The sequence below is a fragment of the Pyrus communis genome, chromosome 16 (genome assembly GCF_041283825.1).
Source record: "Pyrus communis isolate YQ-2024b chromosome 16, ASM4128382v1, whole genome shotgun sequence".
NCBI classification, from domain to species: domain Eukaryota; kingdom Viridiplantae; phylum Streptophyta; class Magnoliopsida; order Rosales; family Rosaceae; genus Pyrus; species Pyrus communis.
In genome coordinates, this window is record NC_142580.1 from 30,405,224 (window position 1) to 30,416,325 (window position 11,102).

Here is an 11,102-nt window from a genome sequence, read left to right on the forward strand (position 1 = left end):
TCCCTGGACAGAAGTATGCCAACAAGGACATCGGGCCTCTAAGGGGGGTGGATTGTAAGATCCCACATTGCCCAGGGGTGAGGATGATGTAAGCCTTATATGTATATTCCCATCTCTACCTAGCACGAGGCCTTTTGGGAGCTCACTGTCTTCGAGTTCCATTGGAACTCTGAAGTTAAGCAAGTTCACGCGAGAGTAATCCCATGATGGGTGACCCATTGGGAAGTTCTTGTGTGAGTTCCTAGAAATAAAACCGTGAGGGCGTGGTCGGGGCCCAAAGTGGACAATATCGTGCTACGGTGGAGTCGAGCCTGGGATGTGGTGGGGGCCCGGGCTGGGATGTGACATATAATTTTTCTCAACTCACTTTGTTCTTGAGTTGAGTCTTGGTTCACCACGCTCACTAAGCCTTGAATTTCATGGGTAAAGTTTTGTTTTTGAGTGCATACAAGCATGATTCCGCCTTTTAATTGTTAATTGCATGCATTGATGTTGCTTAAATGAACTAGTTTTCACAAATATTTCCTTCATCAAGCCTATCAACAACCTTCTTGAAGTGGATTACTTGTAAGTAACAATCAACTCTTCATCCTTTGCATAAGTAGTGAAACAAAGATCAGAAATGGCGCGCTCAAGATCTTGAATCTGAGGTATGTAAGATCTAATCTCCTTCTCTGCACTTTCATACTTAACTTGGATCGCGTCAACCCTAGTTTTCAAGTCAATGATCTCTTGGCGAGTGATCTCAAGCTGTAGAGAAGTAGGGGCAGAGATATTAAACCCCTTCAAAGTGACGAGCTCTGACTCCAACTTTCTGATCTTCTTGGCAGAAGAATAAGCTTCAACTGCTATAGTCTTTGCCATCTCCTTGGCAGCCTTGGCATTCTCTTGGACAAGGAGTATAGACTCAGTTAGCAGAATCACCATTTTCTGCATCATAACAAGCAGAGCAGTCCTTCTGTATTGGGTCATATGCTTCGCAAAGGAACTTGAGAAAATAACCCCTTTAACGCCATCAACAAGCTTAGCACATGCGTCCATCTGGCTCCAAAAGTGCACAGATCTCAACTGCTTCTCCATAAACAGGCTTGATGAATTTGTCACAACTGCCCATGCCAGCCGTCTTCTCTTTCTCAGCAGGCGAACCAGTCTCAGCAGTAAGAAGAATAGGCCTTGGCACCACTTTAGCAGCAAAGTCCACATTATCGCTCTTCATAGTAGGAAGCCTCTCTAAAGGTGAACTGGACTTAACTCCCAACGGATGTTTTGGTATAGACTTCAACACTGGGGCCATGATAGAATTATTACACTGAGCAATCCTATTAACAATCATACTAGCCATTTTCGGCATGGCAGGCGTCACATGCTCAGATCTAGCAGCCCCATTTTTCTTCCTATTGGAAGAAGTCAAGTCAATCATAGGCCTCTCCGTAGCAGGCAGACCCTCATGAGCAGTAAAGGAAGTCTTCAGTTTGTTCTCAACCGGTATCTCTTAAGTAAGCGGGGAAGATCCATTCTTTCCATCTTCATTCATAGTAGGCTCCATGATAGTGATCAGACAAGCCAATGCATTCGCCTTGATCCTCTTTATCTCCTCTCTTAGAAGCAGCCCACCTTTCTCCCGGTGAAGAAGACTAAGCAGCTAACGCCATTCACGGTACTCAGTAGGGGAGCTCAACCTATACTGACTTTTCCCTCATTTTTTCTCTCAGACCAGCAAGCAGCAGACCTGCATGCCTAGCATTCTAGTAGCCCACGAGGCCTGCGACCTTCTCATTTCTCTCAATCGCCAACCTGGCCCGCGTCAGGTCCAAGTGCCCAAAGGACATGAGCCATGCGGTTTACCTAGCACTACGCCCTATCACCTCAATCCGCGATCCCAGCTGCACAGCTGCCTTTGGCTTTAGCCAAACCGAGCAGCCCTAAGCAGTGGTCCCTGCCACAACACTTCCTCAGCCTATGCCGAGCTAACTCCTGGCCCCTGTCAGCCGACGTGCAGCACAACCCCAACGGCTGCCTCGCGGTAGCACTATCTAAAAAAAAGACAAGGAAAATTAATTTTTCTTACATCGTTGCGGCATAGAGAAAACGAAGAAAGCAACGAAAAACGATCATTTGCATGGGCAAGTGTAGAAGATTGCTAGGGGAGGGGAAACAAATATCCTCTAGCTTTTTCTCTCTTGTAGGGTAGAATAAATCGCTCTCTAAAGTTAATTTAATAATTTACTTAAGGTAGACTTAAACTTTGGGAGAAATTTATTTCCCTTTCCTAGAAATACCTAATTTCCAATGAAAGAGGGAATCTACATCAAAATAGGAAGCAATCCAATGTTTGCTAAAGCAAGAAGATCTCTACACCTGCTGCCCTTTCCTGTGAGCAGCCCAATAGGTGTGGGGGCATTTGTGGAGCAAAAAATAATCAAGAAGAATTTAGAGACAACACGTAGATTTTCAGGTAAATAAGACAAAATTACCCTCGAGGCACACCGAAACTCCCATGCGCAAGCAGCGGACAATCACGACTCAATGAAGGTCAAAAGTGATCAAAATAGGTATTTATTCAAAACCTATTTCATCCATCCTCATCAAATCCTCTCCACAAGGTAACCCTCAATTATTCATTCAAATTAGGATTAATTACCTAAATCAATTGATTAATTTCCTAATTGATTGCAAGATATTATTTTCACATAATATCTTGCAATTACACCCAAAAACCACCATAAGTAGCTGGACCCCTTTTCTCCAAATAGGGGCCGGCCACACCCCTATAAATAGCTCCCATTTCTCCCAAAAACCTAATTCCAACTCTCTTGCAAAATTCTCCAAATTTCTCTAAATACTTTTCCCTCAAATTCTAACTTTAGGAATCGACGCATGGAAGCTTTAGGAATCCGCCGGCTTTACCTCTAGAATTGAGCTTTTCTCAATCGGCTTCACCTCTAAGCTTTTAGCTAGCAAGGGTTGTTGGTAATGCCTTGTATTCTGCTCCATCGTTGGATGCTTTGAAGTTAGGAATGTCGGTGGCTTGATCGGTGTGGAGGGATTTGTGGGACAGATTTGGCACGGTTGAGAATCGTTATGCATGATAGGCAATGTTGGGGGCCACTGAGATGAGACATGATGGGGCCGTGTTACGCATAGTAGGAGATAGTGTTCAACTGTCGATATTAGGCCGTTCTAGTGCTGAGTTATGCACAACAGTGCTTAACTACTCGTGGGAGCCTGCTCCATGTATGGTACCGTTTAGGTAATGAGGACAAGGCATGCCTCCGATCCCATGTAATTGAAGGAACTCTCCTGCAAGTTAGGCTGATACGTTCTTTGGTGCTCGTTGCTTGCTAAACCCAAGTGCAGTTGTCACGTAGCAGTATAAACTCGAAGTCCGAGTGTCGTATTCCTTAAAGAGCATTGAAAAAGAATGCAGAATTATCAAGACTGAAACAAAGAATAATATCGAATGAGATGTAACTTATAGAAGAAAAGTTCAACAATTAAAAACACTAAAGCGTCAGGGTTCCACTTGCATACAACTATGCAATTTCACTATTTCGATTCTTTTTCATAACTTAACTGAGATACCAACAACAAGTGATCTCAACCGGAAAATATAGCAATTAAGTTTTCCTCATTTAAAATTTCTTGAAAAGTGATTTTCATTGTAGATATTCAAAATAGAACGCCCATTCAATTTCTTATAGAAGTAATCCCAAATATAATTTGTACCTATGGCAACAAAATATTAAGAAATTACTCCGTTGAAATTGTGGAGCCAAAATTAATCAAGAAGAATATGGAGGTGATATGTGGATTCTTGGGTGAAAAGGACAAAATTACCCTTAAAGCACACCAGAATTCCTACGCGCGAGCAGTGGACAATCATCCATCAATCAAGTCAAAAGTGCCCAAAATAGGTATTTATTTATAACCTATTACATCCATCCTCATCATATCTTCTCCATAAGGTAACCCCCAAATCATTCCTCTTTTATTATATTAATTAGCTAATTAATTAATTAATTAATTATTCCATTAATTAGCTAATTAACCACAAATCAAGAACCTAACCCATAAAACCATCCAAGTGGACGATCTTTCCTCTCCTAATGGGGCCAGCCACACCCCTATATAAACCCCCACATTCTCTCCAAAACTCAATTCTTATTCTCTTGCTAAACTCTCTAAATTCTTCAAACACTTTTCCCTCAAAATTCTAACTTTGGCATCAGAGGTTCTTTGGCCAAAGGCGCCCCCGCCCGCCCCCCCTCCCCCCCCCACAAAAAAAACATTCATCATGGGCGTGTGAGGTTCTTAGCCTTAACCTAAGGTGTTATTTGTTTTGTAAGTGAAATTTTGTACAAGAGCAAGGAGGAAGAAATTTGCATCCACAAATTGGTGTTTCATTGAGAATTGAGTCACACGTTCGTAGAAGACTCTCGCATCTAAGGTTTTTTGTTTCCTTGCTTATTTGTAGATTTTTCGTATGTTCTTATTCTTGGAATTTTTATTTCTAAAAAATACTTTGATAAAACGTAAAAGAAAAGTACAATGGCAAGAGATTCGAAAACCTCGATGAATGGTAATTCCAACGTTCAAGGATCAGGACCGCGACAATCTACAAGGCTCAACATAACGAGGAGTGGAGTGGCACCACCCCTGTGGGGCGCCACAGTGGCAACCACCATGGTAGCCACCTTTGGCAAATCCTACAGTGCCACAACCACTGGTCAAGCCGTGCCATTCAAGCCCACATGGGCCCAAGCCCAAGGCGAGTCGTCTTGAGCCACTCAAGCCCGACGTGAACCCAACGCATTGCCAAGCTGAGCCCTAGCCTCGCACCCACGTGTGCCACACACCAAGCAGCCTACTTCTGTGGCCCAGCCTGCTCCTGTGGCCTTCCAAACAGCCCAAATCAGTCCAAGATTAGTTAAACTGTCCTGACTTCAAATTTCTAGGTGTATGATCGAACCGATGGCATTTTCACCACATTTCTCTACGGATTTGACATTTTTCAACTCAAATCTCGTGCTCGAAGTCTACTACACTTCCACTGTTCAAGGTGACGCATTGCTTCCAAGATTTTCTAACCCAAATGGAGAACAAAACTTGTCTCAACAAGACATAGAGCTGATAGCGCCCTTGCACAGCAGACGACCTGGGTGAATTAGCTTTTGCAGTGCACCGAGATCTAACGTGCCCCAGATGATGTTGGAAATGTGCCTTAAAACCAATCATATGATCATACTTTACGAACATTTCACATGTTAAAGTAATCTACTTTAATATAAAAGGCAAAGATTATTGTTTTAAGCCGTCTCATATAAATGTTCTATGCTTAAACAATAAGTCCAAGGAATATGCAACTGGGAGAATATGATCTAAAGAAGTTAGATACATGAGACCATTCTCTTTCGTATACATATCCTAAACGTTCCTGATTATAGGATTGCCAAATGGGCATTGACAGTCCGTTAAGATCAGTACGTGCTATGTCTTATCTTAGGGAGAGTGACTGGTCTCGAGTCATTGGTGTGACCGACACCAAGACAAACATGTAGGTGCTCAATAGAGAATGAGTCCACTGAACACGATCAACGAGGAGTTCTCATACTCATGTCACATGAGAACTCATGGTTGGGATAATACAAAGTAGTCATTTGACCTGAGGCATCATAGTCGTCTTATGGTTAGGTCCTTGATCTTTGACTATGTCAAAGTCACTCCATCAGAGGGTGTCCACGTCATAGTTGGGGTTAAGCCACTTAGCCATAGGCAAGTGAATGCACAACAAGGGATCTCTAACCTTCAAACTGTTTGAGGGAGAATACTCTATGATATGATTAAGAATATCTAGCCAGAGTATGAATGAGATTTAGGAAGTCGTTTCAAATCACATTCAAGGTAATCATATAAGCAAAAGAATCACATTGGATAGTAGACATGAATAAACTATCAAACCAAACAATGTGGTCAAGAGTATTGTATTAGAGAAAGACCATATTGCATTGTAATCCTAAACTGAATAGGTTCTCCACCTCTTCTGATTAGCTTGGGTAACCATGACATACTGCTAGGTGTCACTCATGGTTTGTGGAAGCCCTAAACGTGTATAATCACTAAAGGGAGAATTAAAAGTAAGTTTCAATTCACAATCGATATGAAGAGTTATAATCGCCCACTGCCTCGCTAAAAGGAACCTAATGAATCATACACCGTGTAAGGTAGAGATGGAAAAAATAACGGAGATGAGGAAGGATAATTAAATGGTTTAATTATTTATGGCAAGGATTAATTAATATGATGATTAATCAAATGAATAAGTTTGTTTTAGACCTCGGGTTAATTTTGGACCGCAAGGCCCAATTGGACTTGAATGCCAAGTCCAATAACTTAAGTTGTATGACAACTTGAAAGCCTTATAAACCCTTAAGGCCGGCCATATAGAGAAAGGGTAGTGAACTTTCTTTAATTGCAAGTTTGCCATTACATTGTGAGGTGGTATAAAGGCAGCTTTATAGCCATTTCATCCTTAAGGTTTTCTTGGAGAAAAGATGAGAACAAAAGCTTTCTTGACTCTCTAGGAGGCCGGCCACCTTGGAAGAGATTAATAGCATCTATCTCTTCCTAGGTCACTCATCTCTTCATCAATACTCTCCTTGGTGTGGAAAAATTAGAAGTTCTCTATTTTGGGAACTTTGAGAATCCTTTCAACCATCCTCCTCTAAGAAATCCATGGAGCTAAGAAGCAAGGAATGAAGGCCCTCTCCTTGGGTGATTAGCCTTTTCTTATGCAAAGAGGAATCAACAAAGGTATAAGATTTCTCAACTCACTTTTTTCTTGAGTTGAGCCTTGGTTCTCCCAACTACTAGGCTTTGAATTTCATGGGTAAAGTTTTGTTTTTGAGTGCACACAAGTATGATTCCGCCTTTTAATTGTTAATAGCATGCATAGATATTGCTCAAATGAACTTTTGTTCACAAATCTGTCCTTCAGATGAGGTGTCACGAACTAGGACAAGGGCAAATGAGGAACCTTTCCAGCAGCGTCCTGGCAAGCAGCCACTCCACCAGACACAAATCGAGCGTTCGGGCAGTGTACACTCCCGACTAGGCCCCCAAGATAGCGTATACTCCCATCTTAGAGTGTGGAGGAGCGTGCATTCTCGGTCAAGCCCACAGATGAGCATACACTCACGGTTAGGGTCACACTCCGATAATCAACATGAGCAACCTTCCAGGCGAAGTGTTCATTCGCAGCTAGGCCTGCAATGAGCATTATCCACCTCACATCGGAGTAGGCAGCATGACGGACGGAGAGAAGTAGTCACTCAATTCGACTTAAGTTCAACCGACAGCCTGCGAAGAACTCACTCGCCTACTAGGAACACACCACAAGCATTGCATCCACGACAAAGATGAGCCAAACACATGGAAGAGCAGCCTAGACCAGCAAGTCACGACTAAGTGTAGCCAAGAGCTTTGATACCTAACAAGGGAAAATTTAGGAAGAAGTAGAGAGGCTCTTGACCAAGCGATTGTACGATTTCCAACGCAACGAGGTCATTAACATGGCACTACAATGGGTTATGATCCACATAAGCAAGCCACCCTTCACGGACGAGATCGAGCAGGCAGAGCCTCCACAAGTTCAGCATGCCACATTTTACATCCTTCAAAGGAAATGAAGACCTGGATAGACACCTAAAACACTACCAAAGATCAATGATCCTCTATTGAAACAATGACAATCTCATGTGCAAGATATTCACCACCACTCTATAAGGTGAGGCGTAAGATTGGCTCTACACCCTGTTGCCATAATCCATCCGGAGTTTCGATGAACTTTCTTTGGTTTTCACCAAAGAATATTCATCTTATCGCTTGATCAAGAAGAAGTCCGACCACTTGTTCAACATCAAGAAGAACTTAAATGAATCGCTTCGCGACTATGTGAAGAGGTTCAAAGCAGAGAAGGCAAAGATAGTCGAATGCAACGACTCGATATCTAGAGTAGTATTTCAAAAAGGACTTCCAGCAGACCACCCGCTGTTCAGAAAATTGATCATGAAAGAAGATCTAACTCTGGCATACTTTTTCCTTCTGGTAGAGAAACATGCAGTTTGGGATGAGGCTTGCTGATGCACATTCAAGGACTTCAAGAAGTACCTGACATCACCTCGTTACTATCCAAATATCTAGACGTGGATGAGCCAGGTTGCCCTGGTATAACTAGGTGCACGATAGCTTGCGCCAGGTTCCTAGAAGTATCCATAATAGTCTTTTTCAAAGCTTAGCTAACGAAAGGATTTTGGGTTTCTTGGCCTAATCTGCGGGAGAACCGGGCCTTAGAGGCGGAGGAGGCACATTACACAGTATGCCCTATGGACAGCCACCCAGGAACCCTAAAGCTGCTACTGAGTGCACTAAGGTAGCCTACGATTTCCAGAAGACTGCTTACGGCTTGCCCTTTGAGCAGTAAAACCACGCTAGACTTATACAACCACACATTCTTGTTAAAGGTTAAACAAGCTAGCGTGCATATACAAAGCTTTATCCACTGCCGACATACTACGTAGTTGATAAGCTTCACCTTTGCAACACCTAAACCAAATCCTAAAGTGTTGTGATACTTGCTACGTAACCCACAAAATTAAAGAAAGCCAAGGTTAACAGCCTAGTGGTCACGTAGACTTGTCTACTTCTATAAGTAAGGAGTCCGGTTGTTGACCCCATGACTAAGAACTTTGCAAGGTTCTACACCAACACCTACAGCTGCATAGGCTACGTAGCCTGTCTGCTTATAGAAAGTAGCACGCCTGCCACTTGTCTATAAAGTCTAAAGGTTAGGGCATGAACAAAAGAAGCGAAGATGGAGAAAAGCGAAGGAAGCAAGTTTATTAAATTTTTTAGCAAACTTGATAAACGACTAGCAAAGACCGAAGGAGTTCAAGCAAAAGCAACAAGGAAAACAAAGAAAATCCTAAAGACTATATAAAAGGCTACACCTCAGCAACTTGGACGCTCCACGACTGCTCGGTCGCCACATCTTCAACAGTCGCGGCACCCTCAGCAGTGGCATCATCCAATGCTTCATCCCCAATTACCCTAACCTGGGCACCAACTTCTTCGATTACTTCACATGGATTGCGCCAAGCTTAGTCTTCAAGTCAACAATCTCTTGGCGAGCGGTTTCAAGCTGCAGAGAAGTGGGGGCAGAGATATTAAACCCCTTCAAAGCGACAAGCTCAGATTCCAACCTCTTGATCTTATCGGCAGAAGAATGAGCTTCGGCTGCCATAGCCTTTGCCACCTCCTTGGCAGCCTTGGTATCTTCTTGGTCAAGGAGCATAAACTCAGCTGCCATATGCTCGGCCGTATTTTGCATCATTACAAGTAGAGCAATCTTCCTATACTCGGTTGTATGCTTCGCAAAGGAACTTAGGCAAACAACTTTTCTAACGTCGTCACCAAACTTGGCACAAGCGTCCATGTCTTTAAGCAGATCTGGTTTCAAAAGCACACAGATCTTAGTGACCTCCTCAGAAGCAGGTTTAGTGGATTTCTCACAGCTACCCATGCGAGCAGTCTCCTCCTTCCCAGCAGGCGAATCAGTCTTAGAAGCAGGGAGAATGGGCCTTGGTGCCACTTTAGTAGCAGAGTCCACCTCATCAAGCCTCTCCAAAGGTAAACTGGACTTAGCTCCCAACGGACGTCTTGGTGCAGACTTTGGCACTAGGGGCATGATATGACCTTTACGATGAGCAATCGTACTAGCAATTCTTGACACGGCAGGTGCCACAGGCTCAGATCTAGCAGCTTCATTTTTCATCACATTGGAAGAAGTCATGTCAATCACAGGCTTCTCAGCAGCAGGCGGACCTTCACGAGCAGTGGAGGAAGTCTTCAATCTTTTCTCAACTGACATATCTTGAGTAGGCGGGGAAGATCTCTTCCTTCCCCTAACATTTATAGTAGGCTCCACGACAGCGATCAAACGAGACAATGTATCCACCTTGATCTTCTTTAGCTCCTTTCTTGGGAGCAGCCCACATTTCTTCTAGCAAAGAGGACTAAGTAGCCAATGTCATTCATGGTACTGAGCAGGGGAGCTTAACCCATACTGGCTTTTCCCTCATTTTTTCTCTCAGACCAGTAGCCCATACAACTCGCCTAGCACTGCGCCCCAGCGCCACAATCCGCAGCCTCAGTGCCATAATTTGTGGCCCCAACAGCATAGCTGCCCTTGGCTTTAGCCAAACCTAGCAACCCAAGCAGTGGTCCCTGGCATAATACCTCATTTGCCCATGTCGAGGCAACTCCTAGCCCCTGCCAACAGACATGCCACACCACCCCGACAGCTGCCCCACGGTAGCACCATCCAAGAAGAAGACAGAGAAAATTAATTTTTTCTTACCACGGTGCGGCACGGAGAAAATGAAGAAAGCAACGAAAGACGATCCTTTGCACGGGCAAGTGTAGAAGATTGCTAAGGGAGGGGGAACAAATATCTTCTAGCTTTCTCTCTCTTGTAGGGTAGAATAGATTGCTCTCTAAAGTTGATTTAATCATCTACTTAAGGTAGATTTAAATAGACTTCAGAAGTGATTATTTCCCTTTCCTAGAAGGATCTTATTTTCAATTAAAGAGGGAATCTACATCAAAATAGGAAACAATCTTATGTTTCCTAAAGCAAGAAGATCTCTACACTTGTTGCCCTTTCCTGCGATCGGCCCAAGATTATCTCAACCATCCAGACCTGCCATCGAGCTGGGAGCATTTTCACCATATTTCTCCGCAAATTTGACATTTCCCAACTCAAATCTCATGCACGGAGTCTACCACACTTCCACTGCTCAAGCAGACACATTATTTCCAAGCTCTTCCTATCCAGTTAGAGAACAACATTTGTCTCGACAAGTCATAAAATTGACGAATGCCCTTGCACAGCAGACGACCTTGGTGAATCAGCTTTTGTAGCGCACTGAGATGCAACATGCCCCAAACGAGGTGTCCTAAAGTAGGACAACGGTAAATGAAAAACCTCTCTAGCAGTGTCTCGGCAAGCAGCCACTTGACCAGCCACAAACTGAGCGTTTGGGCAG